Raw genomic sequence first — 17440 nt, 5'->3', positions numbered from 1 at the left:
CACACCACGTTTCTAGTTGTATGTTAGCTTGCGTGATTTGATTGATCTTTAGTCGCCTAATTTCATTTGTTGAGATGTTATGTGTTGGTTGGTTCAGTCATCGCGAGGGGGATCGCTGCATTTCATGTAGTCTGCATTCATGCATGTTTGTATTTTGTTTTTGAGTCTGTGACGCTTGAGGACAAACATCGATTTAAGTTTGGGGGTGTGATAAGTGGCATTTTATACCACTTAGAACGTCTTATAATGGCTTCAATTGATGTTTTGAAATCAAGTATTTTGTGTATTTGATGCGCTTTCGAGTATTTTTGCATTTCAGGTTATAACTTGCGTATTCAGGGAGATTTCATCAAAATAAACCTAGGGAAGTACTTGGGATCAGTCTCGGGGGAATGTGCGAAGAATTCAGCAAAATCAGGAGGAGGAAAATATTTTTTCCAGAAACCTGCCAGGCGCTCGCCTGGGATCTGGGGCGCCCGCCTAGGAAGCTGGGGCGGCCGCCCGGAGTCGGGAAATTTAATTCTGATTTTTATTAAGTCGTGTTCTACTGGACTTCTGAGATGGCTGATTCTTGTGGACTTTTATATAAGTAATCTTCAGAGACTTTTCACAAAAAGAAGTATTCATCAAGCAAGGAGCAAGGAGAGAAGAAAAGAAGACCGTTTTAGCACACCACAACGAAATTAATTTGTGATTCTTTTATTCGTTGTAACAGTGGATGCTAGTTTTTTTACTTTGAACCTTAATAATCTTGTGACGTACTCTGGTTTTAATAAGTATTTTGTTAGTTTATATTGTCGTGTTATTATCATGTTTTCATATAAACCCATGGTGATGATGAGTTCTATCATGGGCTAATCGTGATCATGGGGTCGTAGCGGATTTACTATGGATTTCGTTAGTTAATTGTTTAATACCTTGGTATATGATGATTGTATGATATCTAGTATAGGTTGTGCTTATTCGTCTTATGTGCGTCGCGAATATATAAGATAGCCTGTTAATCTCTTGTGAAGCGACAGTGAATCTTGAGATTTAGAACTTGCCATGCTAGCATATGTTCATGTATTGTATGCATGATTAGTGGGTAACTCTAACCGTTTTACTTGCCATGTGTAATCATGATGAATAACTTGCGCTTAGATCGTTATGTTGTCAAATTCTGTAGATATATAGGGTCTCAACATAATTGATGCCTATGCAACTTCTATCTTAATTGTGGATGTTTGGTAGAATGGTTCTAGTACAACGAAAGTTGGCTTTTATAAGTTTCGTGTTGTTCGATTAATATCATCACCGTTACATGCTAAGGATAACAACAATGACTATTGAATGAAGTAGTAATGAAGTTATGATCTCATGTGTGCTTAATATTATTAACTCAAGTAATAATTTAAGTGTTCTATTCTCGTAGTTAATAGTTAGTTAATCAACCTTAAATGTTATTGTCTTGACATTGACAAGTAATCGTACATTGGTGAGTGAGTGTTAATTAAATATAATTAGTCTGAGTCTCTATGAGAATGAACTAGAAATCATTCTATATTACCTGCGAACGCGTATACTTGCGTGAATTATTAGCGCGTGTTTTGTGCCTAACAATGAGTTGCTCACAAATGCTGATTTTAAGACACAACTCAAGATCACAGCTCTGTCTACAAAACATCTTCAAGGTCTACATACTTCTACTCATGAAAAGGTTAATACACTCAGAGAAAAAGCTGATAAGCTAGATCTACAGATCAAGCTTGACAAGAACAGGTATATCAGACCTATTTCTGAAAAAGTTGAAGCCATTGAGAAAACTCAAGAGAAGTAACAGGCCCAAATTGCCGAGGTTCTGGCTAATCAAGCTTCTCAGAAAGCTCAATTGGATGAAATCCAATCTTCAGTTGAACTTCTTCTTTCTCTCTTACTTCCTGATGATGCCAAAAAGGGGGGGAAGGTAGTTAAGTCCAAATGCTCACGTACTTAAGAACTGAAGAAAAAGGATGATAAAGGCGATGACCAGGGAAACTCTGAAAAGAGCAGAGGTCAAAGAAAAGTTCAAGGAAAATCTTCTATTCAAAACAAGTCAATTTCTGATGCTGTGAATGCTCAAAGACTGAAGTCAAGTGGTGATAAGCAAAGTCTGATGTCAAGTTCTGATATTCTGATTCAGTCAGGATCTGAAGACTCTCAGAAGTTTTTGCATACTCTGAAGTTAAAGGGGAAGCAGACTTTTGTTTATTATAAAGATCCTAAAATCCAGACACTTGATGAGGAGATAGCAAGAAGATTATTTCTGAAACACAATCCAGGAATGGATTTAGAAATTCTCAAGGAGGAAGAAGCTAGATTTGCTGCTGAAAAGACAAATCCTAAGTCTAAAGCTTCTGATGCAAAGAAACCTCCAAGGCCTAAGGAAAAAGGCATTGTGATCAAGGAAAAGTCAAATTCTGAAACTTCAAAGTTCAAGACTAAATCACAGACTGAGAGTGATCCCAAAGACAAAGGGAAAGGAAAAGTTGATGAACCAACCAAGTCACTGGACTTGAAAACTTCTCAAGATCTAATGAAACCAGTGTATAAAATGGTTCAAGTAACTGATGATAATCTTGTTGAAGATGAAACTGTTCAAATTCTGAAAAGAAGAAAGATAAATGAAGATTCTAAAACAACCTCTGACACTGCTCAAGTTGTTATTCAGAATAAAGGACATGAAGGTACAGAAGAAACAACAAATTCTGATCAAGCTATCAAGACATCAACTACTGACAATGCTCAAGTTGATTTGGATAAAATGACAATTGCTGATAAGAAGAAGCTATTATGGAAGAAAGCTACTCCAGTTGAACCAAAATCCAATCTCATGATTAATCAACTTGCTACTTTTGGGTTGAAATCCAAGCAACCTAGAGATAGAGCTGGATTAGGTTCTGACGAAGAGAAGATTCAAACAGGAGTAGAGGTTACTCTAAGAGATCCTTTCATATAGACAGACAAACCATATGAACAAATTAAACAAAGGCACCTTGATAAGGTGTTGTCTGCTCAAGTTGTGATAGATGCTCATGATAAGGAGAATCTAAAATAGAAATTGATTTTATTTCTCAATGATGGAAGGACTTATAGATTAGCTGATACTGATGTACTAAAGAAGTCTATCAGAGAACTTTAACATATTCACTATCTTCTGGAAGTAAAATCTGATGTTACAAGAAGATGGTCAGACTACATTTTGAAGGCTATAAGAGATCTATTTAGAATCTCTGGTAGAAAGACTTCTCATTACAGTCAAATGATTACTGAAGGTGATAGAAGAGAAATTCCTATGCTGAAGAATTCTGCTAAGGTGGAAGTTATTCTGAAAGGATGATGCTTATGTTATAATGAAAACTCTTCACATCCTAAGGTTATCAGACTTGGTGATGGACTTGAAAGAACATCCATTCAAGCTCTCAGAACAACCATTTATCAAATTGGTGATAGTAAAGAAGAAGAACTGATGCAGGTCAAAGCACAGTTAGCTGAAGTTCTGAAGAAAGCTGAAGATAATCTAATAAATGATTTTGTTAAGAATCATTATGGAATCAGATTGATTCAGTGATGTTGGTAAAGCTGGATGTTTTGTAAGTTGTAGTTAATAGTCTTATTAAACTCTTATTGCATTTGAACTTAAATGTTTTTGACATCATCAAATCTATTAACTTGTATATTCTTGCATAATTTACAAGTTGGGGGAGATTGTTGGATATATTTGAGATGTCATGTCTAATATGTTTCATGTTTAGTTTTCAGATCTTAACTAACAGGATATATCAGTTCTTACTGGAATCAGGACTTACTGGAAGTCAGGACTTAAGGATATCAGGACTTAGATTATCAGAAGATTATATCAGAAGATGGATATCAGAACTTAAGTACTGGAGGACTAACAGTTAAGGAAGGAAGCTGATTTACAGGAAAGAAGATCAAGACTAATACAAAAAGAAGATAAGCATGGAAAGAGTTAGAGGACTAGAAGAATTGTATAAGATATCTGATTGATATATTTTAGGAGATAGAATTATATTCCATATCAATTAGAAATTATCTTGTAACTGTGTGTCTATATAAACACAGACATAGGTTTACTCTATATGAGTTATGATCATTGAGAAGTTCATACATTGTAACCTAGCAGCTCTCGTGATCACTGAGAGAGAACAGTTCCATTGTAACAGAGTTTATTATATCGAATACATCTGTTTTCTGTTACTTGTGCTTTAAATTTATTTGATTGTATTCTACACTGTATTCAACCCCCTTCTACAGTGTTGTGTGACCTAACAATATTTTATTTTATTTAATGGTAACACTACAACTATATTATTATATGGATTTGAATAAAAGTGAGACCTTCATGCATAATAGTTACTGATTTAATTCTTCCACGGACTTGGATTAATCCAATTCTTATACATAAACACATTATTTTTCTTTATCTTATTATTTTTTCTTTTTTCAAATTTTTGAATGAGTGCGTTTCGCTTCATCTCGTTCAACCCTAGACTACTCATATAAAATGAGCTGGCTACTAGCCATTTGACACATAGCCACAACAACTAGCAATGAAATCCAATTTTCTCCAATTTTTAAATATCCATGTTATTTTATCATTAATAGAATATCCTAAATTCTAAATATAAATAAGCGATCAACCTCGACAAACAAATAAACCATGACCGTGATCTAGCCCTCAAGCAACCTATAAGACTTATTGAAATACAATTATCTCTAGCATGCAAATCAACTCGATAAGACTCATCATCACTAAACACGACATCACTATACTAGCATCAATATCACAAATTAATCGGAAAAAATCATCTGAGGGATCATGTTATTATGCACATGCATGAAACTATATGAACAAACTATCATACAAAATAAAATAAAAAAAACTATACAAATAAAAAAAACTACTACATGGAAATATGCAACTATATGAACTAAACTAGCATGAACATGCAAACTATATGCGACTCACACAAAATACATAATCCTTAACTACTACCCCCAAACTTAAAATATTCACTGTTCTCAGTGAAGGTAATAACAAGGAATCAGGCATACCTAATCAGAACCAGGATCATCACCCTCAAGGGGTGGAGTGTTAGGAGTGTCTGGAGGCGGATACACGGAATCCTCACCGAATACTGGCCACTGGATGTCAACTCTTATGGCTCTGAATGCAGTCCCCAATGCCTGGGTGAGGTCATGTACAAACCTGCTATGGATGTCATGCATCACATCCATCCTCCTAGCTAAATGCCTATACTGCGTCGTACTCAAACCAGCACTGCCCTGTGCTTTCTCTTGCCGCTACTGCTGCGATCCCGAAGGACCAGCCTCCTCTCCCAACTAAGCTCTCCACGCTGCTCGACGAGCCTGCAAAATCCCACCAGCATAAGTCTGATCCGCTAGCCTTCCACCTGGAAGATGGTCATAAGAATATCCAAGGCTTCCCACTATACCACTCAGTCATATTCAACATCATCGAACTATCAATCGGGATACTAGGGAGCTGCAACTGCTTATGTGCGGGCCAATGAATGTCAACCGCCACACATAAATTCGTCACAATGGACGCATAGGGTATCAAACCCGTAGTACTCCCTCGCAAAAACCTGAGAATACCCTGATGGATAACCATCCCAAGATCCACATAGTCTCCCTGCAGAATACCCCACAACTACCGCGCACGCTCCACAGTAATCTCATGCACGTGAGAAGATGACATGATGTTAGCATAAATAAAAGAATTCCATGCACGTGCAAACCTATTCATGCACGAAGCAGGGAACATGGCATACTCATTCGTGCCCTTCTTGAACTTCCAATAAGTCTCAGGCACACACAGGGTAGCAACAATCAAATCCAAGTTAAACTCCTCCGGAGTCTTCTTGTTCCAGTTCTCCTGCTCCTCCTTCCTCTCGAGCTGCTCAATCACCCTACGAATAGCCTCAGCACTGTAGTCCACCGTCATCCCCTTCACCACGATGAAACCGTTCTTCTCTACCTTGATGAAACCGTTCTTCTCTACCTTAGCATTAACATAAAACTCACGCACCACACTCATGGGCAAAGCAACGGGTGTCTCACAAAAAACAACCCAGCCCATCCCCAAGATCATCTCCAATAACTTACCATCTTTCCCCGATGGGAGAAAACCACGCTCCTTGGCTATAGGATTCAAAAGCAACCTCACATACTCTGCCTCAACCTCGGGAGTTGAAAACCTAGGCCTCAGACCACATGTACTCAAAGAATCAGTGGTGCTGCTGCTTACTTGAGTTCGCTGTCTTTTTGGTGCCATTGAGATTGAATAAAATTGAGAGAATAGAAGTTTGTAAGAGAGATTTATGCGTTTGAGAGTTTTGAGAAGTGATGGAGAGGTTTATGTATAAGTGTATGTATATATAGGAGATTGGGAGAGAATTATTTACGGAAAAGGAGTGGGAATTGATTATGGGAATAATGGGTTTGATTTGGAGAGGGAAATTTGGGAGGTGGGTGAGTAAAATTTGGGTGGGAATTGATTTTGTATTAAAATTCCCGAATTTGCACTCATTTCGTCTTATATTTTTTTTGAACACAGGAACCCAGCGCGGCCACGCACTACCTTGGCGTGGGCGCGCCGTGTTTCTGGCTTTTCAGCACAGCCGCTCCGCCAGGCAGCGCGGGCGCGCGTAGTTTCTGGAATTTCAGCGGCCCTGATTTTTTCTGTTTTTCTAATTTTTTTGTATTTTTCTCTTTTCTTTCTACTTCCTTTATCTACTAATGTACAAAAAACTTGGGTTGCCTCCCAAGAAGCGTTTGGTTTACGTCGTTAGCTTGACGTAGAATCTCGAGATCAAGTAGATAATAAAATGGCACTAACCACCTCACGGTTTACCATATCCCCATAGTAGTACTTCAACCTCTGACCATTTACTTTGAATGCTTGGCCTGGATCATTCTCAAAAATCTCCAAAACTCCATGCGAAAACAGCTTCATCAAGTTTCAAAGACAATTCCTTCCGTGATGGACACACAACTTTCTCTAGAATACGCTTGATCTCCCTGTTAGACACCTCAGCTTGACCATTAGTCTGAGGATGGTAGGCTGTAGCAATGTGATGATTCACATTATTCCTTTGCATCATGGTAGTGAACTTGCGATTGCAAAAATGCGATCCCTCATCACTGATTATGACTCTTGGAGTCCCAAATCGTGTGAATATATGCTTATGAAGAAAATTAAGCTCTACCTTCGCATCATTTTTCGGAAAAGCCTTGACTTCAACCCATTTCGACACATAATCGACCGCCAACAAGATATACTGATTATTGCAAGATGAGATAAATGGCCCCATTATTTCGATTCCCCAAACATCGAAGACTTTAACCTCGAGAAGCACATTAAGAGGCATCTCATCCCTCTTGGACATATTATCCACACGCTGGCATCGATCACACTTCAAAACAAAGTGATGCGCATCCTCAAACAATGAAGGCTAGAAGAATCCCGCTTGAAGGACACGAGCTGTTGTCTTCTCTCCACCATAGTGGCCTCCATAAATAGTCGAATGACAGTCTTGCAAGATCCCCCCTATTTCGATGTATGGAATAAATCTTCTGATGATTTAGTCAGCTCCTGGCCTAAATAGATATGGTTCATCCCACATGTACCACTTCACCTCATGAAGAAACTTTTTCCTTTGAGCATATGACAAGTTTGGAGGCATGATATTACTCACAAGGTAGTTCAAAATGTCTGCAAACCGCAGTTCTTCCTCTTGCACTCCAAACAGCTGCTCATCGGGAAAAGACTCATTTATCAATGTCTTATCCTGTAAAGTTACACTTGGATCTTCCAAACGAGAGAGATGATCAGCGACTTGATTCTCAGTACCTTTTATGTCCTTGATCTCTAATTCAAACTCCTGAAGTAAAAGAACCCATTTAATCAATCTAGGCTTCAGGTCTTTCTTCGATATGAGATATTGAATAGTGGCGTGATCATTGAAAACTGTCACCTTCGTCCCAAGCAAATAAGATCGAAACTTCTCAAAACCGTAGATAATGGCCAAAAGTTCTTTCTCAGTAGTAGTATAATTTAGTTGAGCACCATTGAGGGTCTTACTAGCATAGTAGACCACATGAAATATGTTGTTCTTTCTCTGCCCAAGAACTGCTCCAACTGCATAGTCACTTGCATCGCACATCATCTCAAAAGGTTCATTCCAATCAGGTGCAGTTATGACAGGTGCCATGATCAAACTTTTCTTAAAAAACTCAAAAGCAGCTTGACACTCATCATCAAAATTGAACGGGACATCCTTCTCCAGAAGATTGCACAAAGGTTTAGAGAGTTTTGAAAAGTCCTTGATGAACCGCCTATGGAAACCCGCATGACCAAGAAAGCTGCGAACTCTCTTCACAGAAACTGGTGGAGGAAGATTTTCAATGACCCCCACCTTGGCTTTGTCCACCTCAAGACCCTTACTAGAGACCTTGTGACCAAGAATAATGCCCTATCGCACCATAAAGTGATATTTCTCCCAGTTGAGAACCAGATTGGTCTCAACACATCTTTTAAGAATATCACCAAGATTCTGCAAGCACTCTTCAAATGAATCGCCAAACACAGAGAAGTCATCCATGAATACCTCTACATTCTTACCAATCATGTCAGAGAAAATAACCATCATGCATCTCTGAAATGTGGCCAATGCTCCACACAAACCAAAAGAAACTCTTCTGAAGAGAAAAGTACCAAATGAACAAGTGAAAGTAGTCTTTTTCTGATCTTTCGGAGCAATGCAAATCTGATTATAGCCCAAATAGCCATCCAGAAGACAGTAGTACTCATCTCCATACAACCTGTCAAACATCTGATCAATAAAAGGCAGAGTCAAATGATTCTTTCCTCATCACTACCTGAAAGGTCAGATGCAAAAATCACAAGCAAGGTAGATGCATCACCTAAAAAAGCATACCTTAAGTGTTCATGCAATGGTTTAAGCTCGAGTGTAGGAGCTTCCTCAATAGATGGATTGAGGCATTTTGGAGATTTGTTCAGCTCCTCCATTCCAAGAGATTCAAAAGGCATATCCATCTTCCGCTTCCAGAGAGAAGCATTCAGATATTGTAACTGCTCATCACCTTCATCATCTTCACTATCTGAATTCCCCAACAAGGCCTTTTTAAGGCATCAGACCTTAGCAATTGATCAAGTTCTGAAGTAACCACAGAATCAACCAACTCCACCTTTAAGCACTCCTCATTTTCCATAGGGAATTTCATGGCATTAAACACATTAAAAGTTACATCCTGATCCAGATATCGCATGGTGAGCTCACCCTTCTGCACATCTATCAAGGTTTGGCCTGTAGCCAAGAAGGGTCTTCCCAAGATTATGGGAATCTTCTTATCCTCCTCAAAATCAAGAATTACAAAATCAGCAGGGAAGATGAGTTTATCTACCTTGACCAAGACATCCTCCACAATGCCTCGTGGATATGTAATAGAACAATCGGCCAACTACAAGGTCATATAAGTAGGCTTTGGATCAGGTAAGCCCAACTTCTTGAAGATTGACAAAGGCATCAGATTGATTCTAGCTCCTAAGTCACATAAGTATTTGTCAAATGACACTTTTCCATGGTGCAAGGGATATTGAAGCTTCCAGGATCCTTAAGCTTCGGAGGCAACTTCTGTTGTAGTACAACATTGCACTCCTCCGTGAGAGCAACTGTCTCTAAGTCATCAAGCTTCACTTTCCAAGAAAGTATACCTTTCATAAACTTCGCATAACTAGGCATCTGTTCAAGAGCTTCAGCGAAAGGTATGTTGATATGAAGTTTCTTCAACACCTCCAGAAACTTCTCAAACTGCTTATCCAACTTTTTATTCTGCAGCCTTTTAGGAAAGGGTGGTGGAGGATAGATCTATTTATCCCCTGTATTATCCTCAGGAGGAGTGTGTTCAACAGTAGTCTTCCTTGGTTCCACTTCAGCTTCCTTCTGCACTTCTTCTTCAACCACAGCTTCTTCATCCAAAACTTGAGAGTGTTCGGGATTCGCAACCTTCCTAGACCTCAATGTAATTGCCTTTACCTGCTCCTTAGCTTCCCTCTTTCCCGACACTTTAGTATCACTAGGGAGTGTACCAGGTTGATGATTTAGCAAAGCATTGGCAATTTTTCCAATTTGATTTTCCAAGTTCTTGATAGAAACCGCTTGGCTCTTGCACATGAGCCTCAACTCCTCCAATTCAGATTTTTCATTAGACTGTTACAACTAGAGTTGTTTCCTTGGTGCATATTGCGGTTGCTGAAAACCAGGAGGGTTGTACTGCTTTGCTGGATACCGCTGATAAGGCTGCTGAACCGCATTCTGAGTATTGCTCCAGCTAAAGTTAGGATGATTGCGGTTGTTAGGATGATAGGTGGATAGCACAGGTTGCTGAGACCTCTGGAAGTTGCTCACGAAATGAGCCGATTCATTAGAAATAACACACTGCTCCGTTTCATGGGCACCAACACAAAGCTCACAGACACTAGTGATCTGATTAACTCCATAATTAGCCAAATAAGCCACCTTCATCGTCAAAGCCTTAAGCTGAGCAGCTATAGCAGTAGCTGTATCTAACTCCAGAATTCCTGCTACTTGGCCCTGAGATAGTCTCTAAGTAGGATTCTGGTATTCATTTACATCCATCAGTTCAATCAATTCATAAGCTTCATCGTAGCTTTTAGCCCATAAGGCTCCTCCTGATGCTGCATCAATCATGGGTCTAGAAGTAGCACCCAATCCATTATAGAAATAGTTAATGATCATCCAGTCAGGCATCTCATGATGAAGGCACTTCCTAAGCATCTCCTTATAACGGTCCCAAGCCTCACATAAAGATTCTCCAGATTGCTGAGCAAATTGAGTAAGTGTGTTTCTGATTGCAGCAGTCTTCGCCATAGGATATAATTTAGTTAAAAATTTCTGAGCAAGATCCTCCCATTTGGTGATAGACCCTGGTGGTAGAGAATACAACCATCACTTAGCTTTATCCCGCAGAGAGAATGGGAAAAGTCCCAACTTAATAACATCTTCAGAAACTCCATTAAACTTGAAAGTGTTGCATATCTCGATGAAATCTCTGATGTGCATGTTGGGGTCATCTGTCGAGAACCCCAAACTGAACTGAGTTCTGTATCATCTGAATCGTGCTCGACTTGATCTCAAAGGTATTAGCCGAGATGGCTGGTCGAACAATGTTAGACTGAATATCATTGATCTTCGGTTGAGAGTAGTCCATCAAAGCCTTTGGATTTGATTCCGGTTCTCCCATTGCAATAAGAACCTCTTCTTCTTTCTCAACTAAGATCTCTTCTTTAACTTTTTCCTACTCTACAACTTCTTCCTCAGCTTGATCCAGTGTTATCTTACGAGACCGAGAACGCGTATGCATACACGCTCGCTAGAGTACCTTAAACACAAAAAGGAATTAAGTAGGTAACAATGTCCGAGTCACTGAACTTTAACGACCAATGATGACAAACACATAAACTAAAAATTAACACCGAATTCCCCGGAAGCGACGTCAAAAACTTGTTAGGGCTAGAACATGTGCTAATACTCATGCAAGTATACACGATCACAAGTAATACAGAATAAATTATAGTTCATTCCCACAGGGACTGGTTTAGGTTAATTTCAATCAATGTATCTATGCAACACTGGTATGGTTATTATCCAATGCTAAGACGAATAACAAATTGAGGTTGTTTATAACTACAATTAACTAAGAGATTATACTAAAGAACATAAATTAAGAGATTAAAGAGATTTGAATAATATATGACACAAATATGAGATTCTAACTTCACTAAATACTTCATTCAATAGCCTTTTTGTTCTTTAACCTTAGCATGCAATGGCGATGACACAAATCAGATGACACGAAACTGATAAACGCCAACTTTCCTTGTAGGAATACCATACTACCAGACATCCACAAAAGAGATAGAAGCTGAATAGACACCAATTATATTGAGACCCTATATGTCTATAGAATTTGACAACATAATGGTTTAATGCACAAGTTATCTATCGTGATTACATAGGGAAAGTAGGATGGTTAAAATTACATACGAATCATGCATATCAAATACATGAACCTATGCTAGCATGACAAGTTATAAACCCTTAAATTCACTTTCGCTTCATTAATGATTAACACACTATCTAATAAGTTCATGACGCTCATAAGATGAATAAGCACAACCAATACTAGGTTATCATACAATCACCGCACACTAAGGCATCAAAACGAATTAACTAAAGAAATCCATAAATAAATCCGTTAGAACCCCACGATAATGATTAGTGTTAGGAATATATGTGCATTAGTTTGATGATATGTTTAACAAAACACTTAAGTAGAAATTCAGTGTCTGTAGCCTCAACGGATAAGACCACTTTGGCTATCCGTTGATGGTGTAGCTTTACTTAGAAATAAGTCTAGTGTTGTAGCATATTTCAGTCTCTGTATTTAAGATGTAATTCTTAGAAGTTGAGAGAAACTATGAGTCATGTTGACTACTAGAAGATATGCAGATAGGAAGGCCAATTGTAAATATTTCATGCCTTGTAATTTTGTATAAATGAAGTGGTATCAACGGATGACTTAAAGACCTTCAACGGATGAGAAGCTAAGCTTCAACGGATGTCTCTAAAGCTTCAACGGATAACATCCTTCAACGGATGAGTGCATCAACGGATGAAAGCTTCAACGGATGTTCTGTTGATTAACCGTTGATAAGTGGTAGTTGTACCTACAAACAGAGGCACGTGGGTGAACAGAGATAACTGAAATGTGGCAGCCTAATTTCAGGAACATCAGAAAAAGCAGCCGTTCTACTCTAGTATAAAGAGACATTAAGTCAACAAAGTACTGGAGTGAACTGGAGAAGAAACAAGTGGAGATCTTACTTTATTATTTTATTATATCCTTGTCTTCACTTGTAAACTTGGTAATATATAAACCAAGTAGTAGCTAGTAATTAGATAAGAATTTTTCCAGAGCTGTTTAGAAAAATCTTGAGAGAAAAATTATCTAGTTTGTACTAGGATGCAGCTGTGATCAAATTCTTAGATCACAGAATTTCTGAAATACCATCTCTGGTGGAACAACAAATCCACCAGAAAAGTTTTTAAAGGTTTATTGTGTTCTTTACATTTGTGTTTGAATATATATCTGTCTGTATCAGCTTAAAGCAATTCACACACTTGTTCATCTTGAACACACAGTCTTTATAAACTGCTCAAAACTTGAAAAAGTTTTGAGATTTACATTCAACCCCCCTTCTGTAAATCTCATTGTTAGTTCTCTAGAAATAACAATTGGTATCAGAGCAGGCTCTTGACAAACAAAGAGTTTAAAGATCTTGGAATCTAACAAAGATGAGTAAGAAGGATATTGGAGTAAAAATCCCAGTTCTTGATAGAGACAGTTATCACCACTGGAAGGTGAAAATGCACCTTCATCTACTCTCCCAAGATGAAGGTTATGTAAACTGTATTGAGAATGGTCCTCACATTCCCCACAAAGTAGCCACAGTTGCTACGGCCACAATTGCTGTTGGTCAATCCATTCCAAAACCTAGAGCAGAATGGACAATGGAAGACACAGAAGAAGTCCACAAGGATAAGAAGGCTACGAACATTTTGTTTAATCGTCTTGACAAGGATATGTTTGATAATGTGATAAATTGCTCAACTGCCAAAGAGGTTTGGGACACAGTTCAGCTGCTGTGTGAAGGTACAGAACAAGTAAAAGAGAACAAGATGCAGCTTCTCATTCAACAGTATGAGTATTTTCATTTTGAAGAAAATGAATCTTTAAATGACACATTTAACAGATTCCAAAAGCTGTTGAATGGATTGAAGCTGTATGGTAGAGTGTACCAGGTGAAGGATTCAAATCTTAAATTCTTAAGATCCTTGCCAAAGGAATGGAAACCCATGACTGTCTCCTTAAGAAACTCTCAGGATTATAAGGACTTCACTCTTGAAAGATTATATGGAATCTTGAAGACTTATGAACTAGAGTTGGAACAGGATGAGGTATTGGAGAAGGGGAGAAAGAAAGGAAGTTCAGTTGCATTGGTAGCTGAAAATGAGAGGGAATGCAGACAAGAAACTGTGAGATCTACATCAAACTCTAAAGATGGTACAAGATATCAGGAATCAAGCAAAGGAAAAGAGCAAGTTGCTGAGAATGAAGACAACTCCAGTCAAGATGACTCTGATAGTGTTGATGAGCATCTTGCATTTCTGTCCAGGAGATTTGCAAAGATGAAGTTTAAGAAAAACACTAGAGCCACTAAACCTCATAAGAACATGGTGGACAAATCAAAGTTCAAGTGTTTCAATTGTGGTATAAGTGGACACTTTGCAAGTGAGTGCAGAAAGCCAACCTCTGAAAAGAAGAAATTTGACCAAGTAGATTACAAGAAGAAATATTTTGATCTGCTCAAGCAAAAGGAAAGGGCTTTCATTACTCAAGAAAAAGATTGGGCAGCTGATGGAGAGGAAGAGAATGAAGATGTGGAGTATGTCAACTTAGCTCTAATGGCTGATTCTGAGGAAAATGAAGTTAGTTCATCAAGCAATCAGGTAACAACTCAGGTAATCACTACTGATGTAACACAACTTACTAAAGAAGAGTGCAATGATGCTTTTAATGACATGTCTACTGAATTGTATCATTTGCGTGTGTCTCTTAAATCACTTGCTAAAGAAAATAGTAGGATTAAAGAGAACAATCTGTTTTTAAGTAATAGAAATGCTATGTTAGAAGATAAGTTGATTGACCTAGAGAGAACCAAGCTGTATTGTATATCTGTTGAGAATGAACTAGCTGAATCTATTAAGAAAGTAGAAATACTTTCTAATCAATTAAAGAGAGAGCAAGAGGTGATTAAAGCCTGGAAAACATCTAGGGATGTTAGTGCTCAAATTGCCAAGGTCCAAGGAATTGAATCATTCTGTGAAACTGCCTGGGATAAAAACAAAAAGAAACTGGAATTAATTGATGGGCTGTTAACGGATGTGGAATCAACGGATGATGAAGGTTATCCGTTGAAGGAAGAAAATGAGCATCCGTTGAAGGTTCCTCAATTAAAACAGGCAGATGTTTCTATTAGTGAAAATCTAAAGAAACTCAACAAAAAATTTGGTTCAACTTCCAAGAACTTTGTTAAAGAAGAAGCAAGCACATCCAAAGATGTCAGTAAGGTGAATATAGGGCACATGACCTTAGAACAGTTAAATAATAGGCTCAAGATGGTTGAGGATAAAATGGAAACTAAAAGAAAATCTAACAGAAATGGGAAGGTAGGTGTTAACAAACATAACAATTACACACCTGATAGGTATGCTCCTAGAAAAAGCTGTGTGCATTGTAGTAGTGTTAATCATCTATCTGCTAATTGCAAATCTATTAAGAAAACCCCCATAACTGTACCCTCTTCCATGCCTAACATGTCTGCATCATCTCTACATGCTATGCCTACTATGTCTCAACAGAATCCTTATGCACATTTTGCAAACATGCCATATTTTAACAATCCTTATCTTGCTGCATTTAGTATGCCTCAAATGCCATACAATATGCCTATGTGGAATAACATGTATGCACAATCCATGCCTTATCATATTCCAAATGTGCTAAATGATTCTGTGACTAACCCTACACCTCAACCAACTACATCTAAGACCAAGGTTGACTCAAAGTTACCTAAGTCTAGAGATGCAGGAGGAATGAAGTCTAGGAGAAAGGCTAACAAGAATGGACCCAAGGAAACTTGGGTACCAAAATCAAATTGATTGATTTTATGGTGTGCAGGGAAATAGAAGAAATCTATGGTACTTGGACAGTGGCTGTTCAAGACACATGACAGGAGATTTCTCCCTGCTCACAGAGTTTAAGGAAAGAGCTGGCCCTAGCATAACCTTTGGAGATGACAGCAAAGGGTTTACTATGGGATATGGCTTGATTTCAACAAGGAATGTCATCATTGATGAAGTTGCATTAGTTGATGGTCTCAAACATAACTTACTGAGCATCAGTCAACTGTGTGATAAAGGGAATACAGTTTCCTTCAATTCTGAAGCCTGTGTTGTCACTAGTAAGAAAGACAACAAAGTGGTTCTAATTGGAGTTAGAAAAGGAAATGTGTACTTAGCTGACTTCAACTCTGCAAATGCAGAATCTATTACTTGTCTCTTCAGCAAAGCAAGTTCAGTTGAGAGTTGGCTATGGCACAAGAAGCTATCCCATTTGAATTTCAAGACAATGAATGATCTAGTCAAAAAGGACCTAGTAAGAGGAATTCCTCTTGTTGAATTCTCAAGGGATGGTTTGTGTGATGCTTGTCAGAAAGGCAAACAAAGGAAAGCATCATTCAAAAAGAAGCTTGAAACAACAATTGATGAACCATTACAGCTGCTACATATGGATTTGTTTGGACCAGTCAATGTATTGTCAATTGCAAGAAAAAGATATTGCTTAGTGATTGTAGATGATTTCTCAAAGTTTTCATGGGTCTATTTTCTTGGATCAAAGAATGAAGCAAGTGAAATCATTATCAATCACATCAGGCAAGTCAATAATCATCCTGACCTGAAGGTTAGGAATATCAGGAGTGACAATGGAACTGAGTTCAAGAATTTATCAATGAGGCTGTTCTGTGAAGAAAATGGAATCATGCATGAGTTCTCAGCTCCAAGAACACCTCAGCAAAATGGGGTAGTTGAAAGAAAGAACAGATCTTTAATTGAGGCTGCCAGAACAATGCTTGAAGAATCAAAGTTACCAACATATTTCTGGGCTGAAGCTGTTAATTGTGCCTGTTTCACTCAAAATATCTCTTTGATCAATCAAGCTAAAGGCATGACTCCTTATCAGTTGTTCAAGAGAAGAAAACCAACTCTAAACTTTCTTCATGTCTTTGGATGTAAATGCTTTATACTAAGGAATCAATCTGACCATAAAGGGAAGTTTGATGCAAAGGCTGATGAAGGGATATTTGTTGGTTATTCAGCTGGAAAATCTTATAGGGTCTACAATCTAAGAACCAACATTGTTATGGAATCTGTGCATGTTGTGTTTGATGATAAAAAGATTGATGGACTAACAGATGAGGGACAATATGAGAGACTCAAATTTGACAACATTGAGATATATTGTGATGATAGTGAAGAGGAGACTGATGGAGATAACACTTCAAAAGGGATTCAAAACATGCCCTTGGATAATGCACAAAATACTGCATCCGTTGAAAGTCAGAATTCTGCATCCGTTGATAGAGGCAATGCAGTATCCGTTGAAAGACATGGTGTATCATCCGTTGAAGTACTAAATGAAGCATCCG

The 17440-nt window shown here is 38.2% G+C and overlaps 1 non-coding gene across 1 annotated transcript; it reads left to right on the top strand.

Annotated features, from left to right (window-relative positions):
• The first annotated feature begins 10857 nt into the window (after positions 1–10857).
• On the top strand, positions 10858–10964 carry LOC141723150 (small nucleolar RNA R71). The gene has a single exon (XR_012576139.1). It is a non-coding gene; the product is annotated as a small nucleolar RNA R71 (small nucleolar RNA).
• The last annotated feature ends 6476 nt before the right edge of the window (positions 10965–17440 follow it).

Source organism: Apium graveolens, chromosome 4 (assembly GCF_009905375.1).
Source record: "Apium graveolens cultivar Ventura chromosome 4, ASM990537v1, whole genome shotgun sequence".
Classification (NCBI taxonomy): Eukaryota; Viridiplantae; Streptophyta; class Magnoliopsida; order Apiales; family Apiaceae; genus Apium; species Apium graveolens.
Note: the sequence above shows the minus strand (reverse complement) of the source record. Positions and strands in the feature narration are given on the sequence as shown.